Source organism: Gracilinanus agilis, chromosome 2 (assembly GCF_016433145.1).
Source record: "Gracilinanus agilis isolate LMUSP501 chromosome 2, AgileGrace, whole genome shotgun sequence".
Taxonomy (NCBI): domain Eukaryota; kingdom Metazoa; phylum Chordata; class Mammalia; order Didelphimorphia; family Didelphidae; genus Gracilinanus; species Gracilinanus agilis.
The window spans coordinates 333721604-333739484 of record NC_058131.1 but is presented as its reverse complement, the minus strand read 5'-3'; positions in this window follow the sequence as shown (position 1 = coordinate 333739484).

Here is a 17881-nt window from a genome sequence, read left to right as displayed (position 1 = left end):
ACTGAGAGCAAGGAGAGACATACCGAAGTCAAATAGGTCTCCCTAAAAAATGGTGACTGAGTATACAGAGACAAAACTGACCAAGTTATGACCTTGTGTACTTTAATAGATCAGAAGACCTGGAGGCCCCAATGGCATAAGTAACAGTCTCCACTAGAGCTGGTAGCAGCATCTCCAGAAGAGATAGTGTTTGCATTGGGAGCCAAGAGACACACCAAAGATCAACTAGATATATTGAAGAAAGGCAGCGTTAGGACTCTAAGAGGATTCTAACCCTGAAACACTAGTAGGAAGCTACACCGAAGGAGAACTTCTGATGACCAGAAAAAGACTCTTAGCAACCTGGGACCGTGTTAGTCCTTTGGCATTCCCTACTCATGTGCTTCACTATCATTTTACTAGAAGTTTGAGTGTACTCTTTCCAGGGGTCTTTTGTGTGCTCCAGGTTTAGGAGGTTTGTTTTTGAAACAATTTTCCTTGCCTTCTAAAAGCTAAGTCTGACTTCTGATAATGATAAGCATATTAGTGGGGGCTCATGAGCAATAATACTGGAGCCCCTCGGGTTTGTTTATCCCAATAAATTTGAGAAGAGAAATAGTTGTCTCTCTGGGGACCCATTGTGCCAGTGCAGTAGGAATTCGAACAGAGGGTGTGCTATTATACTACTCATACATCTTCCTTCTATTTTATTTTATTTTTTCAAAATTCTTACTTTCTGTCTTAAAATCAAATACTAAGTATTGGTTCCAAGACAGAGGAGTGGTAAGGGCTAGGCAATGGGGGTTAAGTGACTTGCTTAGGGTCACATAGCTAGGAAGTGTCTGAGGCCAGATTTGAACCTAAGACCTGCCTCTCTAGGCCTGACTTTTCCTCCACTGAGGCACCCAGCTGCCTCATCTTTTCTCTATTTTAGCATCTCATAAATCTTTTCATTTTTCTTCAAATTTCTACTTGCCAAATCTCTTTTTCAAATTTTCCTGGAAAGGGAAGTCACTTAATTAAGGCTGTGCGCTGAATGGTGATGAATATCAAATCCCAAGATCTTTTTATCTCTTGGGATGTATTTTAGGTTTAAATCTTTTGGTGAGATCATATAACTTGATCTCTTATCACATGCTATTACCTAGTTCCTTACTAAAATCTCTCAAAAATATTATTTGCTGGATTTCTGCTGTAAAAACCAGTTAACAAAGAGCCTAGTGTCATTTATCCTTCAGACATCTTGATGATTCTGACAGTAAGGACCTTGTCCATTTTGGTGCAGGCTTTATAACGTTTTCCCTTGCAGCGCATGATCTGTAGCTTGTTGGTACATCATTTCAGGAAGTAAGGATGCTAGAGGGGAAAGGTCCCTTTCAGTACTTATGTTTTATATTCTCTTTTCTAAGGTCCTGTCCAGGCCAAGCATTTTATGTTCCATGACTTTGCCATCTCTTCACACATTATCTCTCCTCCCCTTCACTGTCAAACTACTAGAACAAATTGTCTACAGCATCAACCTTCATTTCCTCTACTTACTCTTCAACTCTTGTCATCTGGTTTCGATTCCTTCTCCACCACTGAAAGGATTGTCCTCAAGACAATTCATGGCTATAGCCAAGGGCCTTTCAATCCTCATCCTTCTCAACTTTCCAAACAATGTACTCTCATGGTTCTTCTACCTCTCTGACCTACTTTTGCATATCTCTTTTGCTGGCTCCTCATTCTCCCCTGCCCCTTCAATTTGGTTATTGTTCAGAGTACTGTCCTAGGTCCTTTTTGCTCCTTTACAGTCTATACCATTTTCATTCCTAACTTCATCTATTCCATGGCTTCAATCATTGCCTCTATACAGATAATCCTTATATTTCTACCTTCAAGCTTTCCCCAGTGATTTAATCCCACAATTCCAATGACTATACATCTCTGGATGGCTTTCAGCACTTCACACCCAACAAGTCTAAAAGTGACCTTATCATCTTCTTCTCAAGACAGCTCTTTCCCCCAAACTTCTTGATGATTTTTGTTAATAGCATTATCCTTTATCTACTTTTCATTCTGTCCTCTTCTGTCTTCATGCCTTTGCTTACTGCACCTTCTGTACCTTGAACATGCTCTCCTTTCCAATTATGTCTCCCTTCATTTGAGACCCACCACAGACACTTCCAACTCCATGAAACCTTTCAGGGCAAGAGGAGGAAGAGGTTGGAAATGTGGAATGTGATCTTTCTTTAGAAAATTCCAAGTGAAAGTGATCTTTCTCTCCTTATTTCTTTTTCTTCTTCTTTTTTTAAAGGATTTATTGTCTTTCATTTTTTACATCACTCAGGTCCTACTCACCCTCTCCCTTAAATCTACCTTGTGTCAAAGAAAAAGAAACAAAACTGAAAGCTTGTCTGGCAAAGTAGACAGTGTTTTGTCTTAGTAGTCCCTTGCTTCTCTGGTGTGAGGAGAGAAGTATGTTTTGCTCTCTTTTTTCCAAAACTTTTATTGGTTTTTCCCTAACTTCCTTTGGTGACTTTTTCCTTTCCTTTCCTTTATTTTTTTTATTTTACATTGTTACAGTCATTGGGTATATTGTTCCCTTGGCTCTGCTCATTTCTCTCTGTATTAGTTCATACAAACCTTCCCCAATTTTTCTGGACTCCTCATGTTCATCGGATATTGCTGCATGATTATATTCCATCATATTCACCTACTCGGTTTTTTCAGCCATTCCCCAGAGATGGACACTCACTTGGTTTCTAGTTCTTTTCTAATACAAAGAGTTTTGCTTTTATTTTTTGTTTTTCACATCTTCAGGGCAGGCATATGCCTAATAGTGGCTTCCTCCTCCTTTCTCATAGCTCTTTGTTTCTGTGTTATAATTATTCCTGTCATTTATCCTTTGACCTACTCAGCTGTTAGCTCTTCTTAGGGGGCAAGGGGCTGTACCTTATCTTTGCATCCTCAACAAGTGACTCTAATGCCTAAGGTCATATTAATAGGAATTTGACAATATTTGTTGAATTGAATTAGGGAACATTCTTAGTTTTCATTTTCTTTGTTTCCTAGAATGTTAGGATTATCCTCTGTTCCAAGGTCCCCTTCCAGGTCTGACATTCTATGATTTTTAAGATCTAATCCTTAAGGGGTCCAAGGATAGATTTCAGGAGATTTGGGAACTTGGAAGGGGGGACAATGACATCTTTATTCCCATATAATTATATTTTTATTATAGTATAATTATAGTATAATAATATATCCCACACAATATATTAATAAATAATTAAATTTTATGTAGTATATTATAATTATGTGTTAATATATCATATACAATATATTATAATTATGTTAATATAGTAAATATTGTAATTATATATTATGTATGATACATTAATATATTATAATATACTATAATTATATTAATATATTCTACATATTATAGTGTATATTAATATATATTACATAAAATAGATATTAATTTCCATTACATATAATATATTAATATCACTATATATTATACTTATATATTAATGTTTCCTATATATTATAGTATAATTATATTGCTCCTCCGAAATCCCATGTCCTTTATTTTAGACCTTTAAAAACATTATTGGTGGACACCTAGGTGGCTCAGTGGATTGAGAGCCAGGCTTAGAGACTGAAGATCCCAGGTTCAAATCTGAGGTCAGATACTTCCTAGCTGTGTGACCCTAGGTAAGTCACTTAACCCCCATTGTGTAGCCCTTACCACTCCTCTGCCTTGGAACCAATACACTGTATTGATTCTAAGATGGGAGGTAAGGGTTTTAAAAAAAAGAGGGGGGAGGGTTAAAAAACAAACATCATCCTGAGAAAGGGTCCAGAGGCTTCACCAGACTGCTGGGTCCTTGACACAATGGAGGTTAAGAAACCCTGCTCTAAGAGCTTCCTGTAGGAATCCCCAAAAGGAAAACCTTCCTAGTGGATGTGGGGTGTGAGTTTTACCGAATGTGAGAGTGTTAATGGAATTTCTGGATGTGGTTTGACCTAGACGGAAGTGGGGAAAGGCAGAGAAGGAGAGAGAAAGTGGGGCCCCTGGACTAGGGAAAAGAGAATGGAGGTAGAAAAGCAGAAACAAAAGAAAAGGCAAAAAGAGAAGGCAGGTTGGAAAGGAGAGGGAACAACAGCAGACAAAAGGACTGAGCTGATCACCACTAGGACAATGAGAAGGAAAAAGTGCCCCATGAAAGTGACAGAAGCTAATGGACAGCGAATATTGCCCCTGTGATGTGGCCTAGAAAAAAGGGCGATGGACTTGGAATCAGAACAGCCCGGGTTTGAACATGTTTCTAATGCTTTCTGGCAAAGGGCAAATCACTTAACTACTCTGAGCCTCAGTTTCCCCAGATATAAAATAGGGATGATAATTCCCGAAGCATCTCTTTCGCAAGTTTGTGGTGAGAATCAGCCACTTAAGGAGAGCGATGTGGTATGCTGTATGTCCCAAAAGTCTTAGTCCAGCTAAGCTAAAAGTTGCAACAAGACTTTTGGAACACCCTGGATAAATGTCATTTATTATTATTAGGCCATATCGCTCTGACAGTTGTTACTGGGAACTGGGTTTGCCTTGGTGAGAAGAAAGACAAACACTTATTTTGGGTTGCCTTTATTTGAACAATTTCTGAGAATCTCATCAGCGTGTCCTGGTTCCAAAAAATAAAATCATGGATGAATGATCTTAGAATCAAACTTCCTAATTTTACAGAGAAGGAAACTGGGTCCAGAAGAGTTCAAATGACTTCTGTAAAGTCACATAGCTAGTAAGAGATGGAGCTGGGATTTGAGCCCAGGTTCATCACACTCCAAAATCCAGCATTCTTTTCACTGTACCCCACTGATATTGTGGCCTCATTTTAGGGGTGGGGTTTGAAGGTGAAGGGATGCTCAGCAAGCCAGACAAGGGCAGCAACTTGCTGGAAGCTTCTCCCAGAGTAGGTCTTTGGCAAAATCAGGGACTAGACACAGGGTTCTGGCTCCAATTGTCTCCCCTAAATTTGCAGCCTACTAAAATAGGAGCTATCAGCCAAGGACCAATTTTGAAAACTACCCCTCGACCCACTGCCCTGGAAAGGACTCCAGCCTACTGGCCTTCTGGGACCATAGGAAACTCGACTGCTTCCCGAAAGAAAGCGGGTTAGAGGGCTCTAGGCTAGGGATAAGATCAGATTGAAGCAGGCGGAGGGTCAGGCAGGAGGCTGGCAGCAGACAGCTAGAACCTAGACAAAGTCCTATTTCCAAAGTCTTGATTAGATGAAGAGGCAAAGAGGGGCCAAAGGGGTAAGAAAGGAGGAGAGGTCTGGTGCCTGGAGGTTACCTGGGATTTTCAGAAACCCAAAGGGTCATCTGGAATGTAGACCCACACCTGGGCTGTTGTTTGTATAAGAAAGAGAACATAAAACATCAGGGCTAGGGGGCAGCTGGGTAGCTCAGTAGATTGAGAGCCAGACCTAGAGACGGGAGGTCCTGGTTTCAAATCTGGCCTCAGACACTTCGCAGCTGTGTGACCCTGGGCAAGTCACTTGACCCCCATTGCCTACCCTTACCACTCTTCTGCCTTGGAGCCAATACACAGCATTGACTTCAAGACGGAAGGTGAGGGTTTAAAAAAACACACACAAAACATCAAGGCTTAAAGAATCACAGAATCATAGATTTGGATCCCAAAAGATCACATACAAGATCTCAAAGGCCATCTAATTCAATTCCCTTATTTTTACAGGTGAGGTAACTAAGGCTCAGAGAAGTTTAAATGACTTTCCCAAGGTCACATGAGTAATAAGTAGCAAAGCCACAACTTGAATTTAGGACCTTTGACTCCAAAATTTTTCTTTATTTTCCTATACTGCCTTTCCCACTATATCATGCCGCTTAAGAAATTAAAATATTTTAATATTTAATATTAAGTATAAAATAAATTAAGAAGTTAAAATAACTTCTCATCCAATCACTTCATTTGACAGAGAAGGAAACTGAGGCCTGAAAAGGGAAATGAGTACCTTAAGGTCACATAGCAAGTTAGTACCTGAGCCAAGTTTCCCAGGGCTCCTGACACCTATATTCTTTCCACCTTTAAAATATATCACATGGGAAAGATCAAATGTGATAGACTTTGCTACTAACAGGAATCCAACAATCCAGGACAACTCTGAGGGACTTCTGAAAAAGAATACTATCCACAGCTAGAGAAAGAACTGTTGGAGTAGAAATGCAGAAGAAAACATGTGATTGATCACTTGTATATTTGGGTATGTGATTTGGAGTTTGGGTTTTATAATATTATTTACTTATAACAATGAATAATGTGGAAATATGTTTTATGTGATAATACATGTATAACCCAGATTGAGTTGCTTGTCAGCTCTGAGAGGGAGGAAGGAAGAAGAGAGGGAGACAATATGGATCATATAACTTTGGGACACTTATGTGGAAATTTGTTAAAAAAATAATAAAATATATCAAATGGATAAGATATGTATAACCCATTGGAATTGCTTGTCAGCTCCAGGAGTAGGTAGGGAAGAGAGGAGGGAGACAATAAGAATCATGTAACCACATTTAAAAAAAAGTATACATCACATGGTTTTCATTGTTAGGGAGTTTACGGAATTTCTCAATAGATATGTCATTCGGAAATGAAAGATGTGAATGTAAATTGTCCTACCTCAGTTGTCTGACACTTTGTGACCCCATTTGGAGTTTTCTTGGCAAACATACTGGGAGTGGTTTGCTTTTTCCTTCTCTGGTTCACTTTATAGATGAGGAAACTGAGGCAAACAGGATGAAATTACTTGCCCAGGGTCACACGGCTGGCTAGTAAATATCTGAGGTCTGATTTGAATTCAAGTCTTCCTGGCACCAGGCCCAATGCTCTATCCACTGTACCACCTAGCAGCCCCTGTTTTCACACATGCTGAGATCCAAAATGAGTGGTACAGACAATAAGGGTGGGAGGAGCTCAGAGGAAGGAGGGGTCAGTGTGGCCATCAAGGCTAAGATGTGTAACATGGGAAGGGTTTAAGCCAGGTCTTAGCCGACCTTTTTGGATGGGGAAGAAGGGAATGTGCACTGGATACAGTGGAGAGTGCATGATGGAAGGAGCAGCATAACCTACTAACCGGGAAGCTGAGGCACAGATCCAGTTCTGCTATTCACAAGCTGTGCTCATTTAAACAAGGAATGTAAACTCTCTGACCCGGTTCCCTTATCTTTAAAATGGACTCCTTCTTCCTTCTCCGTATGGCTATGAAGATCAAACGAGGTCACAGGCAGCAAATCATTTCGTAAAGTTCTATAGAGCTATTTTTTATTAGATTGGTTAGGTAAGGGAGAATGAGGTTGTGGATAGCATTTTATACACTGTAAAATGCTATATACAGGGGGCAGCTGGGTAGCTCAGTAGATTGAGAGCCAGACCTAGAGACGGGAGGTCCTGGGTTCAAATCTGGTCTCAGACACTTCCCAGCTGTGTGACCTTGGGCAAGTCACTTGACCCCCATTGCCTACCCTTACCACTCTTCTGCCTTGGAGCCAATACACAGTATTGACTCCAAGGTGGAAGGTAAGGGTTTAAAAAAAATGCTATATACAAATGTGACTTAATATTATTACTGTGGGTGACCTCGAATACCAGGTAATTGATTTCTTTCTGTCATAATTCAGATCGTGTCTTCTGAGTTGGATGGCTCTGTGCCCACCATATCCCTGTATCAAAAGATCTTAATGAACATGTTTTGGGGATCCTGGAAGCCAAACTGGTATGGCGGACTCGACCATATTTGGCAATGGGAATTGTAAAGGGTTAAGCTAGGTTTTTAGGTTAATCACCTAAAAAGTTAGAGTTCCTAGGTCTTGAAAAAATCCAAACTCAGGGCAGCTAGGTGGTTCAGTGCATAGAGCTCTAGGTCTAGAAATGGGAGGTCCTGGGTTCAAATATGACCTCAGATACCTCCTAGCTGTGTGATGCTGGGCAAGTCACTTAACCCCAGTTGCCTAGCCCTTACCATTCTTCTGCCTTGGAACCTATTCTTAGTACTGATTTTAAGACAGAAAGTAAAGGTTTAAAAGAAAAAAAGGAAAAAGGAAGAAAAATCCCAACTCCAAACTTCCCCAATCTGCAACTGTTGTTGTAGGAATTAATGCTCCTGTGGTCCTGAAGGGTGAGTCAGATCTCTTAGAGATAGCCCCTCCCTAAGGGAAGCGAACAGCATTCTCTTCTCTTCCGCCTTCCTACCTTCAGACCCATAGGGAATAATAGAGCATGGTGGGAAGATCATAGGTCTTATGTAACCTTGGACGAGCCACTTCCCTTCTGTGGACCTCGGTTTCCTCCTCTGTAAAATGGGAATAATAAAAACTTGCCTGAAAGGCATGACCTAGGAGATAAGAAAGCTGGCCTCAGAACTAAGGCCATGTTGCTTAATGGGAACTGCTCAGGATTTGGAGAAAGTGGACATGAGTTTGAATGTCTCTACTGGACTCATTGACAGCTACAATCCCTGCCAGCTCAAAGTCTGGGATCTGGATTCACCATCTAGGCCAGAGACACCTACTGGTCAGCAATTACTTTCTCTCTTACCCTCAGGCTCCTTAGCACAAAGTCACAGACAACCCTTGCCATGAGGGAGATTCTACATCCAGGGAAGTTTCCTTCCTATCCTATCAGTGAAATCTGGGGTCTGATCCCATCCCTATGACAAACCTCCCAGAAATGATGAGAAGATCAAATGAGGCAATGAGAGGGATGCTGGCGCTGAATATCCAGTTGATGTTGAGAAAGTTTCTTCTGGGAAGGGGTCTCGATTGCCTCTCTTGGTCTCCGTTGCTCTATCTGAGAAATGGTCATGGCCATATTTGTTCTTCTACCTTTCACAATCCGTCCTGGTGGGTAAAGATCCTCCATAAAGCACTAAGAGGACAGCAGCTACTGACACTGGCCTCACCAGCAGGAAGGGTCATCTTCTGGGGAGCTGAACAGCCCATCCTGAGAAGGCCTGGAACACAGGGGCTCAGACCCTGGCTGACCATCCCCTGCTTTCTCAGGAAAGTTCATCTTTGCCATCTGCCTCATTGCCATCCAAGAGCAGCTGGTTCCAAAGACAGATATTTTCGGGGGCTCTTGGGAAATGAAAAGTTTCCTTTTCCCTTTCAGTCTTTAGCCTGCACAATTACTCCCTTCAGCACTGAGAGTCTCATTTTATATCCTATGTATTAAATGACATTTACTCCTCCAACTCTACCCTTGAGGGCCAAATTGGCCTAGGACAGTGTTGGGCAAACTACAGCCCGCTGTAATGTTCTATCCAGCTGCGACATTATTCCTAATCTGATGAATACAATGAGTAGGATACAATACAATGAAACTTCAAAAGAGTTGCCTTAGACACAGACTGACAGATGAGCATTTCCTTTCCTTTGGCCCCCTCTTTAAAAAGTTTGCCCATCTCTAGCTTAGAGGATAGTCAGTGACCTAGGGAAGCAGCCTAACTTGGGGAAGGCAGGGAGAATATGGTCCTTCAGTTGGTGTTAGACAATGATCTGATAATATACATGTAGCCAGTCCATCAAATTTCTCTTCCCAGACCGCCCGCTGAGGCCCTGGAGACATCATGAATAGAGATACTACAATGAATAGAGAATAATGAACAAAGAACTTAAATCAGGGTTATGGGACCTGGGAAGCATGAGATCTAGGTTTAAATCCAACTTCTTCCACTTACTACCTAGTGGCCTTAGGCATGTCAAAACATTTATGGACCTCAGTCTCCTCATCTGTAAAATAAGAGGGCTGGATTAAAAGACCTCTGAGATCCCTTCCAGTTCTAGAATTATGACCTTTAGATGGCAGAGGGGTACATTTTTGGAGAGGTGGATTTGCTGAATCCTTTAGGATGTCCTGAAGGGACATCTTTTCCAGTGCTAGGAAGTTAAGAGTTGGGCTGATCACATAGGACAAATAACAATGCTCTCCCAACCCCTCCTGGTGCTTGGTAGGATCTATCCTGTCCTTTCTCCTCTATTCCCCAGAGGCAGTTTTGGATTCTTCACTACTGATGAAGATGACTTTGGACCTTTAATGCCAACTGATGGTCCCTGATCTCTTTTCTGTTTCTAGGGATAGCTTTTAAGCCCATTGCTTGGGAAATGGACTAAGTTTCTTTTCTGGAGATGCATCCCATCTCACCAACTAGGCCCCAGACTCTCACAGGGCAGGAATCAATGTTCTTTTTTTTTTTTAATGTTCTTTTGCTTGTTCATTTTGCTATGCTGGATTTAGAAAGACCTAACTTATTCTAAGTCCATGAATGAAACCTAGAACCCAGAATTTCATAGCTGAAAAAGGATTGTGGAATAGAGAAACCTTAGAAGAAAATAGAACATAGAATATCTGAAAGGTTTTTTCAGTTTTTTTTTCAGTTGTGTTTGACTCTTTGCTCCATTTGGAGTTTTCTTTTTTTAATGGTAAATCTATTTTTTTATTTATTATTTTCGAATCTGGAAAATTTTATTTATTTAATTAATTGATTAGGAATATTTTTACATGGTTACAAGATTCATGTTCTTTCCCTTCCTTCCCTCTACCCCCCTCCCGTAGCTGACATGTAATTCATTTGGAGTTTTCTTGGCAAAGATACTAGAGTAAGTTTGTCATTTCTTTTAATAGCTCATTTGACAGATGAGGAAACTGAGGCAAGTAAGGTTAAGTGATTTACCCAGTATCACCCAGCTATTAAATATCTGAATCTACATTTGAACTCAGGTCTTCCTAACTCCGGGTCTGAGCCACTTAACTGCTCTAATAGTCTGAGCTGTTAGAGACCTTCAAACACTGGATGCCAGAGTTGAAAGAGTCATAAGATATAAAATACAGAATGTTAGCTTTAAAAGGGAACTTTGAGATTTTATTGTACAAGGCATTCTTAACCTATTTTGTGTTATGTATGGGCTGCCTGCTGGTACGTATGGATACCGTCTCAAAATATTGTTTTAAAATGTATAAAATGAAGCATACAAGAGGACAAAGGAAACCAATCATTTCGAAATAGTTAACTAGAAATTAAAATCAAAAAACAAGTTCATGGACACCAGATTAACTTTGATTTAGTTCAAACTCCTTATTTCTAGCGGAAGAGAAATTGACTTTCCACAATGACTTTCCCCAAGTTATCCTTTGACTTATTTGGGTGATGAGGCCTGAAACTCACATCTTCTTCCTCTCAGCTCTGGGATCTCTCCACCACACCCTGCTGCCTCCCCTCTTTGGACTTAAATGAAACTTTCATTTTTACAAATAAAAAATTCTTCTTCAGATACAGAGGAGGGTCTGACTAACACACCAACCAGGCCAGCAGGTTCCCAGCCCAGAATCCTGGAGAGGGACTAGCGCCAATTCCAAGGCTGAGATGTTTGGGAAGGAAGTCAGGAAGACCAGGAGGAAAATGAGGGGAAAAACACCCCCAACCCAAATCCTACTATAAAAAGCACATTTTCAGACACCAGGCTGGAAAAGGGCTGTTTTTTTTTCTTTCTGAAAGAAAGAGAACACCCACCCCCTCCTCTTCTTCCAGCATAAGCCTAGCACAGCTGTGGCCGGTCCAGTTCCCAGGTGATGTCAGACCTGGAGCAGGGCCAGCCCAGGCCCCGCAGAGACAGTCTTGGTGGGTTCAACACTGAGTGTTTTTCCTTCCTGAGACTTGGGGACACCTTCCTGTCTCAGAGAAAGCAGCCCAGGGCCACGATGAGGGTGTCTGAGAGCTGAGTTAGGGGGAGAGGGAGGAAAGGAAGGCCTCAGCCCCAATTTGGGCTGGGGAGGCCAGGGGGAGTGGACAGTGGCTGAAGGTTTCAGAGAGCAGGGCTGGGCAGAGAGAGGAGGACCCCAACTGGGGTGGGAAAGCCAGAGAAGCCAGAGGGAGAGAAAGCACCGATTGGGACAGATGTGAGGGCCACCCTGAAATTGTCTGAGAGCAGAGCTGGAGGGAAAGAGGACAACCGAAGAGGGTCGTAGCCCAGCAGGGAGAGGCAGAAAGGCTGGAGAGAAAGGGTTGTGGGGTAGGCGGTCAGCTGAGCTGAAGAGCTGGATGGAGGGTGGCCGGGATGAGGAGGAGGTTCTGCCTCTAGAAGGAGATGCGGGGAATACAGGAGAGAAAGGACACGAGGATAGGCATCCAAAGCTCTTGTGAGGATGTCAGAAAATGGAGTTGGGGTTAATAGAAAGAACGGGAAGCAGGGAAAAGGGCCCCAGCCCAGGGAGGGAGACACACGAGGATGGGAAGTTGGTGTTCCAAGCAGAGGGGAGGAGGCAGGACAGACAGCCAGACGGCTGGACAGCTGAGGTGGCCGTTGTGAGGCAGGAGACTACACACAGACCGTTACCACTGTAAACACTGGGCTTCTCTTTAACCCCGGGGCTGCTGGGTGCCCTGTGGCTCTTGGGTCATTGGGAATCCCTTGGTGACTAGGAAGGAGCTGGCCAGCTGGGACTGAGGCTAGGGATGGGGGTGATGGGAGGAGATATTCCCACGCAGTTCTGTGGCTGGTCAGCACTTTCCCACTTAACCCAGGGCAGCTGGGCTGGGCCCCCCTGCGGTTCCTGGGCCTAAATGATCCCAGTCCAGCCCAGGATTCAATTCTAAACATTTACTGAGTTCCAACAGCGAACCAGTCACTCTACCAAGAGCTATGTTTCTGAGTTATTTGTGATTCACTCTGTGCCCAGGGATAGGTCACTTCCCATCCTTGGGCCTGTTTTCCCATTGCTAAAATAAAGAGATAGGACTAATGATCACTGAGTTCCCTTCTAGCTCTGTCAAGGTCCCTTCCTGCTGACATTCTAGATGCTAAAGCCCCAACCAGCTCTAGTGTATGCCCACATTCTTCTTCTTTTTTTAATCCCTTACCTTCTGTCTTAGAATCAATATTGTGTATTGGTTCCAAGGTAGAGGAGTGGTAAGGGCTAGGCAAGTGTCTGAGGCCAGATTTGAACCCAGGACTGTCTGTCTCTAGGCCTGGCTCTCCATCCACTGAGCCATCCAGCTGCCCCCTAGATGCCCACATTCTAAGGTACTTAATAGCTCTAACTTTCTATGGTCTGGCTTTGGAGTCAGGAGACATGAGTTCAGGTCCTAGCTCTGCTATTCACTCTGTGTCCCTGGGTAAGTCCCTTCTGTAGGACTCTCATTCTTTGTTAAAGTTTGCTGTTCGGTTGTTTCAGTCATATCTGACTCTTCGTGGCCCCATTTGGGATTTTCTTGGCAAAGACGCGGGAGTGGTTTGTCATTTCTTTTTACAATTCATTTTACAGATGAGGTAACTGAGGCAAAGATACTGGAGTGGTTTGCCATTTCCTTCAACTCATTTTACATATGAGGAAACTGAGGCAAACAGGGTGAAGTGACTTGTCCAGGTCAGTGTCCAAGGCCAGATTTGAACTCTGGAAAATGAGTCTTCATTTCACTGCGCCATCTACCTGCTGATGTCTAGGGTCTTTCCCAATGGTGAAATTCCACGTGTGTGTGTGTGTGTGTGTGTTTGCCCAAGGACAAACAGATATGTAGGCACGCCCATACAACCACATGTGTGGCTCTGAGAAGGGTCTGGATGTGCAGGAGCACCAGACTGAAGCGGCTGCTACATGTTCTTAATACCTGGCAACGATGAAGCCTCCTTAACAGCGGAAGGAAGAGCGAAGAGAAGGAAAGACGTGTGAGAGGAGAAGGACATCTCTCAAGGACGGCATCTCAGGGAAGAAGCATCAGGGTCGTTAATAAGTTCCTGGAGATCAGAGATTAGCTCTTATTTACTTCTCTTCCTTCCACCCTTAGACCAAACACATTAGTATAGGTGTGTAGAATGAACAAATGGATGAAGTTCACGCAGGAGGAGGGAGATGACGTTCCTTGCTTTTCTACCGCTTATTTCATCGTGCCTTTTAAGCATTTTGTCATGGAAGGGGACTTGGGGTTTGGCATCAAAAGACATGAGTTTGGGTCCAAAGAGATGGTTTTTCTAGCTGTGTGACCCTGGGCAAATCATTTCCTCTCTTTAAGCCTCAGTTTTTCTTAAAAAAAAATTAAACCCATATCTTCCTTCTGTCTTAGAAGCAATACTAAGTATCGATTCCAAGGCAGAAGAACTTTAAGGGCTAGGCAATGGGGTTAAGTGACTTGCCCAGGGTCACACAGCTAGGAAGTGTCTGAAGTCATATTTGAACCCAGGACCTCCCATCTCCAGACCTGGCCCTCTATTCACTGAGCCACCCAGCTGTCCCAAGCTTCATTCTTTCTAATGGCAAAATGAGGAGATTGGCCCTTCATTTGTAGAAATGGCTGAACAAATCGTGATATGTGAATGTAAACTGTGTTATTAACTGTGTTGTTGTTCGAGTCATGTCTGACTCTCCGTGACCTCCTTTAGGGGTTTTCTTGGCAAAGACACTGGAGTGATCTACCATTTCCTTCTCCAGCTTATTTTTATAAATGAGGAAACTGAGGCAAAAAGGGTTAAGTGATTTGCCCAGAGTCAAATGGCTAACAAGTATGTGAGGCTAGATTTAAACTCAGGTCTTCTTGACTCCAGGGCTGATGCTGTCTATTCACTGAGCCATCTAGCTTCCCCTGTGGCATTGTAAGAAACAATGAAAGGGGAGAATGTAGAAAAATATGGGAAGACATAAGAATCCTTATAGAGTGAAGCAGGCAGAACAAGGAAAATGATATACTCAATGACCACAACGATGTAGATGGAAAGAATAAAACAAAGCTGAACTCTGTAATTATGATGACCAAGCTTGATGCCAGACAAAAGATGAAAAAATGCTTCTCTCTCCCTCCTTTCACATGGGGTGCAGAGGCTAGGGGGTGGAATGCTGCATACGCTGTCAGTTGGTTCTGCTCAACTTTTAAAAATCTTTGTTACAAGAGTTGCTAGCTTCTTGCTAGGCAGAGAAGATAGAAGGGATAGATTCAGAAAGGAATGTGATGTAAACTAATCAATAAAACATTAAAAATAAAATTAAGGGATTTAAAAACAGAAAAAATAATTAGAACAAGGGGGCTGACCTACATGATCTCTGAAATACCTTCCAGTTCTCATTCTATATTTTAATCTAAGAGCCCTCCATGAAAGGAGGGGGAACAAAGGACTTATGTGGAGCTAGGGATATTCTTTCTTTCTTTTTTTTTTTAAATTAAAAATATTTTTTTTTACCAATCCCTTGTAATAAATTTCCACATAAATTTTCTGAAGTGATGTTAGTGAGCTTGTCTCCCTCTCGCCCTTTTCTTTCCCGTCACGGAGCTGGCAAGTGATTCGATCTGGGTTATACATGTATAGGGATATTATTTCTGCCCTGAGTTCAGGGACCAGCAGCAAAGGCACTGCTTTTGTCCTCTTTATTGAGGGCTTCGAGGGACCTTGGAGAGCATCTGCTCTAACCCCTCATCTTACAAGTGAAGAAGTGGAGGCCCAGAGAAGAGAAAGGCAGTGTAGCCCAATGGAAAGAACACTGGATTTGAGATCCAAGGATCATGTTCAAATCCCAGGACTGCTCCTTAATACCTGTGTGACCTTGGGCAGGTCTCCCTGGGCTTGTTTCCTCATCTGTTAAATGAGGGAGTTGAACTAGAATACTTTTTTTTTTTTTAAACCCTTACCTTCAAGGTCCTAGGTTCAAATCTGACCTTAACTTCTGTGTATTGACTCCAAGGCAGAAGAGTGGTAAGGGGAGACATTGGGGGTCAAGTGACTTGCCCAAGGTCACACAGCTGCGAAGTGTCTGAGGCCAGATTTGAACCTAGGACCACCCCTCTCTAGGTCTGGCTCTCAATCCACTGAGCTACCCAGCTGCCCCCTGAAATAGAATACTTCAGAAGTTTCTTCCTATTCCAAACTGATGAAGTTCTGACCCTGTAAAGTACCTTGCCCAAGGCTACACTGTGAGTTAGAGTCAGAACTCAAATTCAAGTCTTCTGACTCCAAAGCCAGTTTTCTATGGCCTCCCAGTTTTCTAGGATAAGAATATGCATCCCAGCCAATACCAGGTCCCAAGGGGTGCCACTGGCCTTCATCCCTAGCCCCCCCTGCATTCTCCCATACTGTCCAGCAGCCTAGCTCATAGTCAGTTCCCACCCTCTCCCCACTACCCCCCTCCTTCCCCAGTCTTGGCCTGTGGCTATGTTTCCAGGCCCTACCACTCTGCCCTACAACCCTAGCCTCCTGGGAACCCGGGTCCCAGGGCCCCCCAGGGTCCACAGAGGTTGCAGCCGATTAATCGGCTCTGGTACAGATTAGATACGCCAAGAGCCGAAGGCCATTTCCCCACCACCTTGGCCTGCCAGACCCAATGGAGCACCAGCTGTGCTGAGGTCAAGGTAACATAAATCACAGCTGGAGAATAGAAGAGGGTTGGGGAGACCATTGGTAGAGACCCCCGTCTCAAACAGGATGCCTAGCTCTCGGGGCTGGACTTCAGTGGGGAGTCAAGTTTGTTTTGGGCAGAGATCAGGCATGAATCTTGTTCTTCCCTCAGCAATGGTGGTGAGGGGGAGACAGAAAGGAGCTGATCATTTTATTTTCCTCATGCCATGGGGCTCTGATGTCTCTTTTTCTTACCTGGGCCCCTCCATCCCCCCCAATTCCTGTTCCATTTCCTGCTTAGGCAGGGCATCTCAAGGCAGGCTCCCGATCTAAAGCAGGACAATGCTGGCCACTCCTAGAGGGTGGAGAGTGGGGCCTCTGCTGTACAAGGAAGAACAGTGGGGTTGGGAAAACAGCTCCCAGAGGTGCCTGGTCCACAGCTGTGCCGGTTCCAGTCATGTGAACTGGGGCCTGACCCCGATAATTCCCAGCCGCGGCTGCCGGCAGAGCCTCTTCCAATGTTAGGGAAGTGGAGGTGGGGGTGGGAGTGATTATGGATTTTGAAAGAAACTCTTAACACTTCGAAACTTGGAAGAGCTTGCTTAAATCAACTCTCACCAAGATATTCTATTCTTCCTTTGGTCATGGAAAAATGAAGGCCCAGAGAAGACAAGCAATTTTCCTGAGGTTACACAGCATACCAATTTATAACTCTAGGTTCAGAAAGTTTCCTCTCCATCACTGAACTAATTCAGGGAACACGGATCAGCTGATAGATCCTACTCCTCCATAATTTCTGCTATTAGACTGCAAACTGTTTTCTTGTAATAGACTGGATTAGAGGAGAGAATAAGGCAATGTACTTTCCTAATTAGCTGGGGGTTGGGGACCTGGCCAGGCTGGGACATACAAAAGTTAGTTCCCCCTAGAACAAGTGGGAAATGAGACCCACAGATTTTGGATAACAGCTTCCAAATTTCAGAGCAAATCTAAGCCACATCAACCCCTCTCTGAAACGGTTAATGCCTCCCCCCAATTTAATCTCTCTCCATGCTGAGCAATCAAGTCTCTCAGCCAGTGTGGCAAATAAATGCCTGGTGTAAAGGGCACTATTAAGTCAGCCCAGGACCTTGAGTAATTGTAGCTGGTCTTGCACGTCTTGTCTAGTTCTGATACTCTGTAGTTCTCTATCTTTTCCCCTACTCTGTGTCCTTTGCCCTTTTATTACTCTAGGTGCCAGAGAGTAAGATTGAAGAATACTGGGGGCAGCTGGGTAGCTCAGTGGATTTGAGAGTCAGGCCTAGAGACAGGAGGTCCTGGGTTGAAATCTGGCCTCAGACACTTCCCAGCTGTGTGACCCTGGGCAAGTCACTTAATCCCCATTGCCTCCCTTACCACTCTTCTGCCTTGGAGCCAATACACAGTATTGACTCTAAGATGGAAGGTAAGGGTTTTAAAATCAAAAGATTGAAGAATACTGTTTGGGGGGCATCTTTCATCTAGTTTGTTAGATCCAAGCTCTGGGTCT